This window comes from Alexandromys fortis, unplaced genomic scaffold (assembly GCF_014885135.2).
Source record: "Alexandromys fortis isolate MF-2015 unplaced genomic scaffold, M_Fortis_MF-2015_v1.1 scaffold_53, whole genome shotgun sequence".
NCBI classification, from domain to species: domain Eukaryota; kingdom Metazoa; phylum Chordata; class Mammalia; order Rodentia; family Cricetidae; genus Alexandromys; species Alexandromys fortis.
This window is the reverse complement of record NW_026067939.1, coordinates 8961639-8975722: the sequence shown is the minus strand read 5'-3', so window position 1 is coordinate 8975722 and position 14084 is coordinate 8961639.

The following is a 14084-nucleotide window of genomic DNA, read 5'->3' as shown; positions in this document are numbered from 1 at the left end:
TGGATGCTAACCAACTGTCTTGAACAGGGCGTTTAAGTTCAACCCAAAAAAATCAAGACTAATAACACTTTCAGTTGGTCATAACTCAATCATACTTTTCCTTTAAAAGTAGCCTAAATCTAGTTTCTTAAAGCTTTGAGATTATTTTATCTCAGATAAATAATTAGCGCATACTATTTGACATGTGGTATAAGAATGTGGATTGAGCCCCATGTACCCTACTTTTCTGTTATACTTCACATTAAAGAACTTCAATATTCCAGATTTTAAAAAATACTTCACTGAAAATGGAAAGGAGTTTGAAAGAAACTCACATGCTTATGTGGTGTGTGTGTGTGTGTGTGTGTGTGTGTGTGTGTGTGTGTGTTTGTGATTCTGAGTTTGGGGCTTTTGTTACCTTTAATTTGCTTGCTTAGCATGCCTATGGAGTACATGGGCATGGGAAACCTCTGGAGCTGGATTTACAGTTGGTTGTGACATCCATGCTGAGGACATTGTAGTTTTGGCGCAGTGAAGACAAAAGGACAGTGAGACAGACCTTGGAATAACAGGAATCCCACAGGGGCAATGAACATAAAAGCGACTTTGTTCAAACAGAACCGGTAATGGACTTTCTTCTTCAGAAATCACTCAGTGACCTTGAACTTCCCAAAAGTTACAGGATAAATGATTCAGTTGAATTTAGCAAAATCTCAGAGTACCAGGAGAATATTTGGCACACACTATTTAGTTTATATTGATGTTTCCTTGTGGATAAATTCCATTAATAAACTATTTCACAGTAATCTGCTCTTAAAGCTGCAAATTCTTTTACAGTAACCTATTTTAAAAATCATTGTTTATACTTTTAAGGTAAGAATATTGTTTTACTTATAGTAGAAACAAAAGGCTCTAAGACTTTCTCCTTTCTTAAAAACAATAGTCCCAATGTAGAAAGGACTTGTAATCCTCTGCTTAAATTCTTATATTTTTTATTTTTTTAGGAGGAGAAATTAAAGCAAAGCTACCAGGAAAGAAACAAAATATTGTGATAATTTTGGTGCAAAACACTTAAAATTTTGTAGCTCATAGTACTACTAGAAGTCTACGTGGCTGTTATGATATAGCCTCATATCCACATATTACCTCTGAGAATTTATTATGGTCTTAGACCTAAGGTCCTAGGCATTTGGTTTTATACATTATTGTGTATTATTATCTTTGTGGGTCTAGATTTTTAAATTATTGTACATTCTCCTTTTAAATTTTTAGTAGGCAGTAGTATACCGAATGTTCTCAGAACATTTAGTTTTGCTCCTTTGGGGGAATCATTTGTATTGCAATTTTTATATGAATTTGATGTCTTCTCTGCTATACTGCCAAATCCACTCTCCATAGTTTTATCAGTTCTTAAAACAGACACATTCAGATATATACAAAATCACTGATTATTCAGAGTTATTCTAGGTTTTTACTGGTTTATTTATTATTATTTAGCTAGTTATTTTGATATCCACTTGACATAGCTAGAGTCACCTGAAAATAGATAACCACCATTGAAAAAATATCTCCATAAGCTCTTGTTATAGGCAAGCATGCAGGATCTTATTAGTGATTGATAAGGGAGGACACAGCTTCTTGGAGATAGGGCTTTCCCTGGGCTAGTGTTCGTTGGTTCCTTAAAAAGCAGGCTGAGCTAATCCATGGTGAGCAAGCTAGTCAGCAGCACCCCTCCATGGCCTCTGCGTTAGCTTCTGCCTCCAGGTTCCAACCCTACTTGTGTCCCTGTTCTCAATTGCTTCAGTGACATACTAAGATGTGAAAGTACAAGAGAAAGAAACCCTTTCTAACTTGTTTTGATCATGGTGTTTCATCCTAGCAGTACTAAGCCTAACTAACTATTTATAGTTTTCGTGTACTTGTTGATGGGATACTTGCTTAGAGTTTGTGAGTTCATCGTACATCACAGAGGATGCTACAGCCAAAGGATGCTGAATATACCTAGTGTGCATACTGATGACTGTACTGATTCCTTCCTGATGTTACAGTAAAATGTTCTGAAGGAAAAAAAGTAATTTAAGAAAGAAAGGCTTATTTTGGTTTTGACTTCCAAGTATAGAGTATAGCATCGTAAGACACTGCAGCCAGCAGGAAAGGCATAAGCTACGTCCATCACATTGGCAGGTACACTGAGACAGGAAGGCTTTTTTTGTAGAACCTAGAAATTTTAGCATTGGGAGTGTTGAAAGCTAGTAGTCTTTTAACATAATGTATTTTAAAAGATTTTTATCTACTAATTAAAAAATGTTTGTTGCAATGGACAGGTGGGCAAAGAATGGCTGTTTTGAGGCTGAACTAGCCTTTGGATCTGCAGCAGTCCTTCACTGCCACAAGACTAAATTGATAATCAGTCGATTGGCGTCTGTTCGAAATCCTCTTTCCAGTTCGCATTCACAGCCAGGTGCCCTGTGCTGGTATTTGGCTTTTGAAGTTTTTATAGAGTGGAGAATGTTAAATATCTCAGTGTCACAAAGAATCTCCTTTTGGGTGTTTCCCCCAGGTTTCAACAGATTAATGGATGCATTTGTCTTACTTTTATTACCTAAAAGCATCTAATGGTTTTCATTTTTTTCCATCTTTTTCTGAGCAATAATGTTGCAAAGATGCTGTTCTCAGGTCATAAATTTACAATAAATTTCATTAAACATATTTTACTTCATTATTATTTTAACTTAAAAATCTGATAAGTATATTTGCATACTTTATGCTACAATGAATACTTTATGATAAAAGTAAAAGACAATTTTGAATATATTAATGTTATACTGTGGTAATATATATTAATATCGGCTATACAATGCTTCTTAATAATATATTGTTTGTAGATTAATCATATGATTTATTTAATTGCAATATTGCTACATGCCATATCTATTGAGAATAGGTTTTACTTCTTGTTTTTTCTTTCTGTTTTTTTTTTTTTTGAGGAGACAGAGTTTGAGAATAGGATTTATTTTTTAATTCTATATTTGTACCATGAAAGAAGGTGAAAAGAAATATGGTGAGTTCTTTTCCAGAAAGTCACTCAGTTCTTTCCTGCTGCAAGTATCAAAGGGGCAGGTGTTGTACCATGATTTCAATAGAAAAATAAAAATAGAGCCTAAGCCTTTGTGACAGATGTCACGCATGCTGACTACTGGTGAAAGAGAAATTGTCTGATCTTGTGCAAGGAGACAGCGCATAGGATTAAAGGTATACCTCTTTATCCCTGCTTCAGGCAGAGCATCTACACTGGATAGACTATAAATGTTACTTCCGATAGGGAAAGAATCCTGGATTTTCATTGTTTCAGGCAGAAAAAGGGGCAATGAAAACTGAGAAATAAATATGAAAAATAAAAACAAAATTTAATTTGGCCAGTATTTTTCCCTTATTTTTAAGCCTAAACATAACCATATGAATTGTCTTAAATTTCCAATTGTAAATGGCTAGGCCAGCACACTTTGAATAGCATATGATGGTTACTTAGTAAATATTAAGTTAACATACTTGGTAATAATTTTATCATATACCAATTGAGGAGGCTGGTGAGATGGTTGTCAATAAAAGGCTTAAAGTGAAAGCAAGAGGACCTGTATTCTGATTTCCAAAACCAGTGTCAAAAACAGTAATACTGAGGCATGAGTCTTTGAAAGTAGTGTTGCAGTAATGTATATGAGAAATACAAATGAATTCCTGTAGGTCATTGGCACGCTATCTTCCCTGAACGATTGAGCTCCATGTTCAACAAGAGATATTGTCTCAAAAATATTTTGTAGAAAGCAATGGAAGTAGAAACTTTATATCAGTCTCTTGTCTCAGCATGCATTTGTGCACATGCACACCTGCATATACAAGTGCACACATCCACAGGAGCACATACACATGTGCACACAAATATCACACACATACATACACACAGAACAATAATATTCATAATCATGGCTCACCAAGCTCCATTCAAGTAGCAGCAAGGCTTTTATTAAGTTATGGTTTTAATGTTTATTTGTGTGTGTGCATGTGTGTGTGTGTGTGGGGGGGGTGATATGTGTCAATGACTGCCATACCAGATGTCTTGCCACAAAGGGCTCAAGATGCCCTGGAGTTGGAATTATAGGCTGTTGTGAGTGACAAAACATGAATGTTAGGAATCAAACTTGAGCCCCTTTAGAGAGCATCAAACTCTGAGCTGTCTCTTCAGCCCTATAAATTCCGACCTTAAATTATTTTCAGTGATACATTGAAAATAAGAATACACTGAAAACCACCAAACTCTACCACTCTGTGCATGGAAGAAACGTTGGAGGAATAAGCTACCTTATTCCTATTCCTGTGAGAATAGAGGACAGCAGCTTGGTAGGGAAGCCAGGGGATTTTATGTGATAATCAGCGTGAAGAACTTCTTTAAGCAGATATGGGCAGTTCAGATTAAGAAGAACTAGATGCCCTTCCTTACCTGAGCCAGTTGTCCATTGGGGCAGATAAGAGAGGTGTTGTTTTTCCTGTTAAACAGAAACCCACTTATAGGATTCCTGAGGTATGATGAGTCTAGGATTCAGTTTATCCCATCACAATCCTGTCAGAAACATCTACTTTACTGACCTTCATGTTATTTCACTAATTCACCCCTGAAGGAACATGAAGAGACAGGGAACAATCATTACTATGAGGGTAGAGAACAGTATGCAGAGGAGGACTAGGAGCCATGGATCCAGAGTGGACCGTAGAGAGAGAATCCAGAGATGGAGTCACTCTCTGGAGGGTGTGGTTTCCAAAACAGTTGTGTACGTTTTTAGTCCTTTCTTCCATTTGGCCAGACAGATTCACATAGCAGCGATAGTCTTCAATAATGAAAAGGTAGGTGTCTCCCTTTTCAGCATCAGACAAAAGAGGGATTTTTTTTCCCCCACAGAGGCTAGGGATGTGAGCTGGTTTGGGGTATCTTGTTTAGAGGCATGTGTGTGAAGTCTATCTGCCAGTCATTCCCCAGAAGAGTACTGCAAATTGGTGTTTGTTGAAGGGAGTAAGGAAGAACTCTCAAAGTCCCGTTTGGGAGGTTTGAGAGAAGGCTGAACATCCCTGAATGATAGCCTAAGAAGCACAAAAAGACTGGGGTAGAAGATGAGGGATTGAGTAAATCAGTAGTGAGATTGAGAACCACTGTGAAAGAACTTGTGAATAGTTGTCAGTAAGGGCTTTGCTTAACATCAGAGATACAGTGCATGTCCTGTAGAAGGACTCAGCCTCGGAGGTCAAATATTGCACTCTTGACCTTCAAGACCTGTTGTGGACACTCAGAGTAGGAACCAAGAAGCTAAAAGAGGAAGGAGTGCAGAGGTCTTGGGTGGCCTCTTTAACAGTCCTGTCAGGAAAAGCATTTTCCAAAACTATATTGTTACTAGAGGAGCAGTGGGCTGGGGTGGGGGTGGGAGAATGGGAATGATAAAGGGAAAGGAAACACATCTGAATATATTGAAAACAAAAAATAAAAATAAATGAATAAAACTTATTAGAAATTAAAAATAAAACAAGCAAACAACCCCCTTCCTCTTGTTTACTAAAACCTTCGTGTTCTTCCAAAATGGCAGACATGATTTACAAAGTTTCTTGTTCATTTGTGTGATATTAAGTTGATCCTCTATCTGTGATCATTTCCATCAGAGTACAAATGCACTGTAAAACCTTGGTAGACAGCAATGCATTATTTTAAAATTCCTCCTTTAGCTAAATGTTCTTCCTGTTTCTTGAAGACATATTTACAGAACATTACAAATGCATGATTTTTATTTATTTACTTCCTCTTCATTCTTTTATTTCAATTAGATTTTATTTTGGTACCAGGGAAGTTTCTTATTATATTATTCACTTTGATTAGACATCATTTGCTATCATGATTACATAAGAAAACATTACAGACAATGGTATACTTCAAAGGACCAAATAGAATAAGTGCATGACTTTTACTACATTAGAGAGTAGTCCCTTCATTTTTTCCTGTTGCCATCATATTATACCTGAAACTGTAATATTAATATTTAAAGTAGTTTTATTTAATTTATGTTCTGAAAGGTTGTCTTACCTACAGTGCTATTTGTACTAAGTTCTACTTTATTTTGAGAAACTCACAAATTACTACAGATTGTATAAGATGAGGTAAAGTGTATTATCATGTTACCTTTGTTTGTTTCTTTCTTTTTCTTTTCTTTTTTGAGACAGGGTTTCTTTGTGGAGTCTTGGCTCTCTTGGAACTAGCTCCATAGTCCAGGTTGGCCTCTATAAATACCACAACCAGAAACAACTTGAGGATGAAAGGGCTTATTTAAATTTCATGCTATATCCATCATAGAGAGAAACCAAGCAGTAATGGGCGTGAATTCTATAGCAGAGGCCATGATGAAATGCTGACCACTGGCTTGCTTCCCAAGACTTTTTCGGATTGTTTTCTGATATAACCTAGGATTATAAAAGTGAGAGGCGATGGGAGAGCAACAGAGCACACAGTGGTATGGATCACTCCACATTAGCCATTCAGCAAGACCCACAGATGTAACTGTAGGGCAATCTGATGGAGGTAATACCACAACTGAGCTTCTCACTTCAAGTTCATTGCGGTTTCTATCAAATGACCAACAATCCACTAATTGTGGAACCAATGCTGTGAGAGCAAGAACATTTGTTGGAAGACAATCAGTAATTTAAACATCTCATCATTATTTAAAGCCCCATACTTGTCAGTATTTCCATGTTGACTTGCTTTTTCATTGCTATTAACATAAATTAGATAGCAAGAAAATGAGGACTTTGAAGCCCTTTAGTCTTAGTACATTCTGCTGAGCCTGGCATTAGTGTCACCAAGGACCGTTGAGAAATGTAGAATGTTTGAATCCATGCTATCAAACATGAACTAAATAATTAGGTATTAGTTACTTTAATAAAACCTCCAATACAATATATGCTCAGTTACAGATTTTATAGGGTATTTGTTTTTTTTGTTTGTTTTTTTTTTTTTTTTTTTTGAGAAGGGTTTCTCTGTGTAATAATCCTTGCTGTCCTAGAATCTGCTCTGTAGTCGAGTCCAGCATCAAACTCATGAGTTCCTGGGCTGCCTCTGCCTCTCAAGTGATGGAATTAAAGGCATGTGCCACCACCACCTGGGAGATTGTTTAACCAATGAACTTAAATATCCCAAGATGGAGTTTACAACATAGTCTTAAGAGATTTTCTTTTGAGAGCAGAGCTCAGGGAAGTTGTAGAGCTAAAAGGTTTATCAGAGTGGGAAATAGAACTTTAGAGACAAGAAAGAGACTTTTGGAAAACAGGAACAAAGCAAGTTTTGATATAAGGGCTTTAGGGATGATTTTTGCATTTTGCAACAGTTTTTATGATTTGTGAGAATTTGGAGATCAAGTGTGCCAATTTTTGGCCATAGTTCTATACTTTGGCCAAGCTGTAGTAATGACATCTGTATATATGGAGGAAGAGAGAAAGTGGAGCGAATTTCTAGAAGCTCCAATGGGGGCTGAGGTCAGAAGCTAAGGGAGGAGGAGAGGTCTAAGAGTGTTTAAGAATAGAGAGAACGGACAATACTAAGGGGGTGGAAAAATTTTAGGAGGGAGCTGGGAATAGAAGCTTGGACTGCTGCTAAGATGGTAAAGTGTCATTGTGAAAAGAATTATCATCTAGGGTGTCCCCAATCAGAAAGGGAAACTTGTTAGAGAGAAAAATGTTCCTAATCATAGAAGAGATGATTTTCATTGTCCTGGTGATTAGAACCCATTGAAGGTGAGAGGAGCTGCCGGGTACACCTGTTTGGTTTTTGTAGTCAGTAAGCAAAGCAGGTAGCTTGGATTGACACTTATCCAGTAGAGAAGGGAAGGAAAGAGAGCAGAACAAAGAAGAGATTTCCACGTTGGTGTAGCAGGCTGGAGGCACAGAGGCTGCAGCAGTCAAAAGCACATACCCACTTGGAGGTCACAGCATGCCAGAGCCCAGAGACAAACAGTAGATGAAAGACAAATGACTTGGAAGCACGAAAAGGAAAAGAGCAACTGAAGAATTGGACTCTGGAATTAGGAATCAAATTCTGGCGATGAAAGAAGCCAGCAGAAACAAATGATCCACCCATACCTTAGGAACGTCTGATCAGGAGCTTGTTCTGAGCAGGTGAGTTCCTTAGGAAGAGAACTCGCAGGTGTTCAACACCCAATGAATGAAAAAAACGGAAACAAAGATTTTCTGTTTTAACCAGAGAAGCACACACCTTTTCCAAAGTATGACCATTCCCAAACAGATCTGCTTATTTATTTCATGCTAAATCTTGGTAATCTGACTGAAGTTAGCTATCAGGGAGAATGAAAAAGTAGGCACATGGTTCTCCAGGATATCCAGGGGAAGGGCATAAGAGAAAATTATTAAAGTGATTTTTTAGAGTAGAAAAAGCTTCATTGTCAACAATAGTGGCAAAGGTGTTTGACACTTGTTTTTAAATTTTCAGTCAATTTTAATAATCACTCCCTTAAAACCACCAACATTGTGAATATTTCTAAACTTCTTGAGTTAATCTTCATTATATCTTTTTCTTTAAAGGGAATCTCAAGAATCACTGCCTCCTATGGATCTGAATAATTAAGCGGTTCTTAGAAAACAATTCACAAACTTAGCGCACAAGCTGAACAAATTACCTGTTGTGTATGTTTACAGGGGCAGTATGACTGGTTCTGATGTGTAGGTTCATGTTTGAAATGGGAGTAAAAAGTTTAGAGTTCAGTTCCTCTAGAGGATTCTTAGTAATACAGACTGTAGTACCAGGAGTGGTTCTGTGGAAACAGAATTTTAAGTATGAATCTGTTAAGTATTTGGGCCAGGCTTGGCAATTCTCCAATGCCTTCAGCTACTGAAGACTCCTTTGGTAATGTTACAACTAAAAGCCCATGGTAGAAATATTTGAAAATTTTTCTGCCGTAAATAGGAATTTATTGGCTTCTTATATGAAACTTTTGACCATTTGTGGGAAAGTAAGAAAATTAATGCCCTTTGCTCATTTCTTATAGTATTTCTGGATGAACTGACCAGAGAAAAGAATGAGTTTAGGGATAAAATTAACAAATGAGAATAATGTGGCAAATGTAAAGAATAAACTCAGTTTATGTGGAATTCCCCTCTATATGCTGTGAATATGTTTTCTTACCATTGGTTAATAAAGGCGACACTCTAGTCTATGACAGGACAGAATATAGCTAGATGAAAAAACTAAACTGAATGCAGGAAGAAAGAAGGAAGAGTCAGGCAAACACCAAATAGGCACCCAAAAGGCAAGATATAAGGTAACAAACCACAAGCCTTGTGGTAAAGTATAAAATAATAGGAATAGGTTAATTTAAGATGTAAGAGTTAGTTAACAAGTAACCTGAGCTAATAGGCTAGAAAATATGTAATTAGTATTAAACCTCAGAGTGGTTATTTTATAAGAAGCTTCAGGAACAGGCAGGCTAAGAAAACCCAGTCCAGGGGACCAGTGGAAGAGAGGATATTTGTAGCTACACTTAGTGAATTAATTGACCTTCTCTAAATGCACAATAGCAATTTCTAGGCTAGTAAGTGGGCCCTGAAATCTTCTTTCCAGGAGACACAGAGTTCATGGTATAGAAAACCAAGCCAAGGCTCTCATTATAAGGTTGACTGAATTAATGATAATTCAAGTCTAAGCCTCTGGGGGGGGGGTCAGTGGTTAAACTATGGGCACTGATTGGTGAGGAATGGGATCCTGTAACATGGGAAAAAGATATACAGGGGAAGCCAACTGAGGTTATGAACTTTAAAGCCTTGAATTCTAAGGTGTTTATCCTGCATGAGGAGATAGTTTCTCTACTTTGAGCAAATGATGTATACCAAACCCAACATCATAAGAAAATTAATTCTTCATAGTCTATCAAGCCAGCAATAAGCTCACCTTAAGGAGATTCCAGGCAAGACAATACTGATGTCCTTAGGGACAGCCAAAAGTGGCATCTAGACCTGTGAGGCTCAGCAGGCTCCTAGAGGTAGGGCAGACAGTTTAGACCACGAGGAGGGATAATATACACTAAAGGGCATAATGAGTGTGATAATCCAGTGAAGAAGAAGTCTGGGATAAGTTTGGGCGTGGATTTTAAAGGGGAGGGATGCAGGTAGAAGAAACATTAAACTAGATCCTAGTCCAGGTGCGTCACTGTGTTTTGACTGAAGTCAGAGTCGCCGTAGGTCCCGTGAATCCCAAACTCATCCTGCAACTGTTTTCCCAGTTCTAGAATGTATAACAAGAATATATACTTAAAAGTTGGCAGAACTCCCATATCAGTTCCCTAATTTGTGGAGTGAGGGCTATTCTGGTTGGAAAGGCTAAATGAAAGCATTTAGAGTGACCTTTGTCAGGAAAAATAGTGAACCAAATATGTTACCACTCCGAGGAAGGAATTGCATAAACTATTGTTACCAAGAACTTGAATCACGCAGGGGTGGTGGGGTTTCCACCACACCTGAACATTAGAAGCTTGCATAGGCATGTGAGGAAGAATATGGGAGATTTGTCTTTCTGGTCTTGGTTACCTCATTTAATGTTTCCCATTTCTATATATTTTTATTATGTCCTATTTGTAGTCCAGACCACCCCAGATTCATTGCACAACTCCTGCCTCATTCACTGCACCTTTCTATTTACATTTTATCTCATAGGAAAAGAAAATAATTCCTTTATTATATTCTTTAATTGAAAATAGATTTTTTTTATTGAAATAATATATCCTTACTGTAGTTACCCCACCTTCTGTACCTCCTCTCCCTTTCTGTCTCTCATTAGAAAAAAGAGGATTCGAGGAGGTAACAATAAAATATGACAAAATAAAATATAGTAAGTTAAGTAAAAAACATCATAGCAAGGTTGTACAAGGCAACTGAAGGAAAAGGCTTCTAAGAACAGACACAAAAATCAGAGACTGACTCACATACTCTGGAGTCTCATAAAAATACTAAAGTAGAAGCTAGAATATATACACAGAGGTTCTGGTGCAGATCCAGATAGTAACTGTGTTTTCTGCTCCAGTCTCTGTGAGCTCATATGAACTTTGCTTATTTTGATTTAGAGTGCTTTGTTTTCCTGTTGTCCTTCATCACTCCTGGTTTTTATGCTCTTTCTGCCTCTTCTACAGGGTTTCCTGAGATTTGAGGGGAAGAATTGATGGAGAAATCTCATTTAAACTTTCTTTCCATGTACTATTTGGCTGTGCGTTTCTTTATCTGTTTCAAAGCAAAGACCATTTGTGATCTTACAAAAGTGTAGACATAAAGTCAATGAGAATAAAGAGAAAATTGACACTGAGGTTATTTTCTTTTGCATCTTTTCTCTTTCTTATTTCCAAAAAGGGAAAAGAAACTATTATTAAACATTTAAAATAGACTTTATAAAAGTCAGCATTTCTAGATTTTGATAACCTCATTATTTTGTTGATTTCATTCCAATAGATAATTATTCCTTGCTGTATTGAAAAGCAATAGAAAATGTTTATCTGATACATGAGTAAAATTTGTTATGTTTATGAATTTGTAGACACAGCACAAAGCCATTTTTCCAGCCCAGAAGTTTGCTATTTTCACAAGAATGTTAAATTTATTATTTTAAAATTAATATTAACTCCATTAAAAATTTAACTGTAAGTATTTCTCCTTAATTGCACCAAAACAAAAATCTTGGCATTATTTAGCATACACTATTGTAATTTTTTCAGAGAACAGTGATAACAAATGCCTTGTGTAAAGGTGTAGTTTTAAGCTAACAATTTAACAGTTTGTTGAATTACAAATTTCTTTCAGATCAGGAGTATGCCAACACTAAATTAGCACTTTCCACATCAATTTTAATCCATTAATTATTAAATTGGTACTTCAGCTAATTATTTCTACAGGTGTCCAATTTAGATTCTCAAGAGTGCTTACAACTTCTGTATCATTATGCCAGAAACATTCACTCATAATTTTTAATCCAAATATGTTTACATTAAGTGTGACAGTATGCTCAGAAGGAAGCTGGGCAAGATTCAAACCTGACCATCGGCAGATGGAAACTTGTAAGGAGATGCTTGAAAAGCAACTTAAAACCCAATAAATATCCTTTCATTTTTATCACTGTGTTCAATTATAAAAAAAGGTATTGGAAGAAAGCCCTTTCCAGGCAGAGTTATTGGCACATTCCTGTAGTTACAACAGAGAGGAGAGGCAGGAGGTGCTCTAATCCACCTTGAGTTACACAATGAGTTTCAAGAAAAGCTGAGAGACTATATGAGAGATTATATTTGTGTGTGTGTGTACTTCAAACTCAAAACAATAAGAAATATAGAATAGAATATACAAATTAATAAAAGTCTTGACACAAAGGTAGATAGTTCCTGACTCAGTAAGTCACTTAAGATTTTGTTAAGCAAAGATCACCGACTCTTAAATTTTTAGACTCTAATTTTCTTCATTTCCGTATATGGATTTATAATCACAGCTGGATTATTACTCAAAAAACAGGTATGCATGAAATCATGAACACTTGAATTGTATAACTGTAACTGGACATACTAACTAGGGCTAGGAAAATGGTAAGGTGCCACCTTGAAATCCGACTCTCAAAACAGAAAATGTTTTATGATAACTTCTTAGGTAACTGCATTTTGCTATAATTTCAGGAGATATAGTGTTAAATATATTATTAGTAAATGCAAAATAAATATAGTATACTGGTTGGTAAATTTTTTCTTGCATATTGTGGTGGTCTGAATGAGGATGGCTCTTATAAATTCATATTTTTGAATAGTTAATCAATGGTTAATAGTTTGGAAAGAGGTGTGACCTTGATGAAGGAGGTGTGACACTGGGAGTGGTCTTCTGTTGTTTGGAGGCAGCTCATTTGTTCCCACGTGCTAAGACTCTAAATAACCACACAGAAACTATATTATTTCAATACTGCTTGGCCAAAGCTCAAGAGTCTCTCCAGCTACCTCTTATTTCACAAATCAACTGATCTCCATAATCTTCACTTCACCCTGAGGTCGTGGCCTACCCGCAAAGTCATATACTTAAGACATTTTGAAAAGGACACCATACACATTTAGAATAACTAAGAGGTAATTTTAGTCAAGTATCTAGTGAGCAATTGCAGAAACTTCTTCACATAGATCAACTTGTAAACAACCGGCACAGGTAAGGTTTGATTTCTCCAATCAGCCTAACGAAGGGAGGAGTGCTCACACGGACCTTTCTCTACTTGTCAGCTAATGATCCTGTACCACCCCATGGTTCAAAATTCACTCTTGGTATTTGTGTGTGTGTGTGTGTGTGTGTGTGTGTGCTTTCAAAGTATCATTTTAACTGTCATGTTTTAAAAATGCCATTTGCACATTTTGGGATGAGCAGATACATTTTTTTCTTCTAATTATGGGTTTAAATATCAGATAGTGTGCATATCCAATCCCATCTGATCTCTAGAGATGATTAAGGGCCTGGTGGTGCTGAACCTGACTAACCCTGGATGAAAGGAACAAATTAGTGATTAGTAGAGACCAATGCTAAAGTGGAAAACAGATCAAGAGTTCAGGACAAGTCAGCCTTTCAGCAAAAATCACAGGTGGTAACAGACTGACCTGCTAAATTAACATCCGCTGCCCTTCCCCAGAAACCACTGTGTCCGCTGCATTCACGGTGTCCGCCGCATTCACGTTATTACTCTCCAATCCACAGCCTCTGAATTTTACAAGGAAACTCCCATGTTTTGACATTGCAAGTCTTTCTGTACAAGGAAACAACGTTTGAAGAAGAAAAATGAACATTAAAAGAGGGCTACATTGGAGCCTTGGGAGACGGTTCTTGGATAAAGTGCTTCCTCACATAGATGAGTCAGGCAGGTGCAGCAACCACTGGGGATTCTACACACTGGGAGGCAGAAGAAGGCTAGTGCCTGCCAAGCTGACAAACTAGACTAGTGTATTCACTAGTTTGAGATCTTGGTATATGGAGGAATCTTGTCTCAGTAAACACAGTGAAGACCAATATAT